This window comes from Mirounga leonina, unplaced genomic scaffold (assembly GCF_011800145.1).
Source record: "Mirounga leonina isolate KUSES-001 unplaced genomic scaffold, KU_Mleo_1.0 Mir_150, whole genome shotgun sequence".
Lineage (NCBI taxonomy): Eukaryota > Metazoa > Chordata > Mammalia > Carnivora > Phocidae > Mirounga > Mirounga leonina.
Window position 1 is genome coordinate 4,826,408 of NW_023270374.1, and position 2,795 is coordinate 4,829,202.

Consider the following 2,795-nt stretch of genomic DNA (forward strand, 5'->3'; position numbering starts at 1 on the left):
ACTACTATTCCCCAGACCCTGGGATTGCCTATACAGTAAGGTGGCTGACCTCCCAGGTGTGATGGTGGAGATGGAGACCAGGCCTGCTCTGCCCCTTTCCAATGCTGCCTCCTCCTCTCAGCGGGGGACCCAGGTCTCCTTTCTAGCATCCACCATTTCACATGGTCCTGGTTCTGCTTATGTGTTTTCATAATGCAGATCATTTATGCTCCATGCCTTGCCTTGTCCTGCCTCTTCTGTAAAATGAAAAATTTGATAAAGGGCATTTAGAACAAATAGTTTACAATTGTAAATATCAAAATGGAAAACCTGAATTCATCTTGGTTCTCCTTCCATCTCCAAGAGGAAAAAGAACTCCCCCGGGCTAAGGTTTTTGACTTACATTAATTCTATGTCCCACCTCCCACTATACTGTGGAAGCAGGAAATCTGAAACACTAGACTCCCTAGCCTTTCCAGGCTCCCTTGCAGCCAGGGTTCTAGATTCTTCTAGATTCTTATATTTATTCATGCAAAATTTGGATGGTGGAAGGGATGTGGAAGCCACCTTTCTGCAGAGATGGTGGCTGGTGGGCAGCTGTGACCTCCATGTTTGCAGTGATGTGTTGTGAGGGGGACTGTGCTGGTGGCACTTGTGAGGGCAAGAGCAAACACAGTATCATGATCTGCTGCTGCAGTGGTGTGGTTCAGCAGTTGTCTCTAACTTCTTTATCTCCAGCTCTTCCACAGATGTTGTGAGCACCAAAGTCTCTTATTAAATGCTTTCTAAGAATAGCTGCTTACCAATCCTCCGGCCAGCCCTCTGTTCCAGTTGCTACCACTGTATAACAAATAATCCCCAAACTTAGTGGCACAAAATAACAAATTTATTTTGCTCAAATAAGGCATAGTGGCTATGGTTTGTCTCCCCTCCACAATATGAGGGGAATGAAGCTATGAAGACTTAATGGCTGAGGGTGACTTACCAGTTGGGGGCTGGAGTCATTTAGAAACATCTTTACTCACAGGTTTGGTAGTTGATGCTAGCTAGGCTGGAACATCAGTTGGGACTGCCAATAAGAGCACCCACACAGCCAGGGCTTCCTCCTAGCACAGCATCCTCGGGTTGATCAGACTCCTTATATGTCAACTAAGGCTCCCACAGTGAATGTCCCAAGAGAAACAGGTGAAGCTTCCCAGTCTTCTCTGGCCTCAGAGGTCATACCTTGACATTCTCACTGCATTCTTTGGGTTGAAGCAGTCACAAGCTGGCCCAGACACCAGGGGAGGGGACATGGTCTACATCTCTAGATGGGAGGAGCTTCGAAGAATGTATGGCCTTAATTTAAAATGCCCTTAGCCCTCTTGGGACACCTGGGTGGCTCAGTCAGTTAAGCATTGACTCTTGGTTTTGGCTCAGGTCATGATCTCTGGGTCCTGGAATCGAGCCCCATGTTGGGCTCCTCACTCAGTACAGAGTCTGCTTGTCCTTCTCCCTCTGCTCCTCCCTCTCTCTCTCTCTCATAAATAAATACAATCTTAAAAAAAACCCAAAATCCCTTAGCCCTCTTTCCACAGGGTATCTCAGTAATTGCTCTTTTTTCCAGTTTCACTGTGTAAGTTGAAGGCGTACAGCATGATGGTTTGATTTACACATATTTGTAATGGTTACCACAAGAGGTGCAGCCAACATCCATCTTCTCACATAGGCACAAAATATGGGATGCTTCCCAAATTTGCATGTCATCCTTACACAAGGACTATGCTAGTTTTCTCTGTGTCATTCCAATTTTAGTATGTGTGCTGCTGAAGCGAGCACTCTCAGTAGTTGTTTAATGGTGGGATGGGTATTCAGACACTGAGGTTTTATTAAGATAATGATGTCCTTGGAACTACTTCTGTTTCTCACTCAAACCAACAAATTTCAAGTTAGGAAAGAAAACAAGCACTTTAACAAATATAGAGGTAAGAAGAAAAATATATCTGCTTAGTATTATATACTTTGAAGAGTTTCTCTACCAAAAAAAGGAAAGAAAGAAAGAAAAGGAAAATGGCTTTCATAATATATTTCCAAACACAGTATTTTTTATTATGTTGTTAGTCATCATACAGTACATCATTAGTTTTTGATGTAGTGTTCAATGATTCATTATTTGCATATAACACCCAGTGCTCATTACAATGCTTGCCCTCCTTAATACCCATCACCCGGCTACCCCAACCCCCACTCCCCGCCCATCTGAAACCCTCAGCTTGTTTCCCAGGGCCCATAGTCTCTCATGATTCATATCCCCCTCTGATTTCCCCCCCTTCAGTTTTCCCTTCCTTCCCCTAATGTCCTCCATGCTGTTCCTTATGTTCCACATATGAGTGAGACCATATGATACTTGTCTTTCTCTGCTTGACTTATTTCACTTAGCATAATCCCCTCCAGTTCTATCCATGTTGATGCAAATGGTGGGTACTCATCCTTTCTGATGGCTGAGTAATATTCCATTGTATATATGGACCACATCTTTTTTATCCATTCGTCTGTTGAAGGACATCTCAGCTCCTTCCACAGTTTGGCTATTGTGGACATTGCTGCTATGAATATTTGAGTGCATGTGCTCCTTCTTTTCACTACCTCTGTATCTTTGGTGTAAATACCCAGTAGTGCAATTGCTGGGTCATAGGGTAGCTCTATTTTTAACTTTTTGAGGAACCTCCATACTGTTTTCCAAAGTGGTTGTAATAGCTTGCATTCCCACCAACAGTGTAAGAGAGTTCCCCTTTCTCCACAACCTCTCGAGCATTTGTTGTTTCCTGCCTTGTTAA

At 43.7% G+C, this 2,795-nt stretch overlaps 1 non-coding gene across 1 annotated transcript; it reads right to left on the reverse strand.

The window, feature by feature from the left end:
- Positions 1 to 1,690: 1,690 nt before the first annotated feature.
- LOC118011621 lies at positions 1,691 to 1,797 on the reverse strand. Its single transcript, XR_004679502.1, has one exon. It is a non-coding gene; the product is annotated as a U6 spliceosomal RNA (small nuclear RNA).
- Between the last annotated feature and the right edge of the window lie 998 nt (positions 1,798 to 2,795).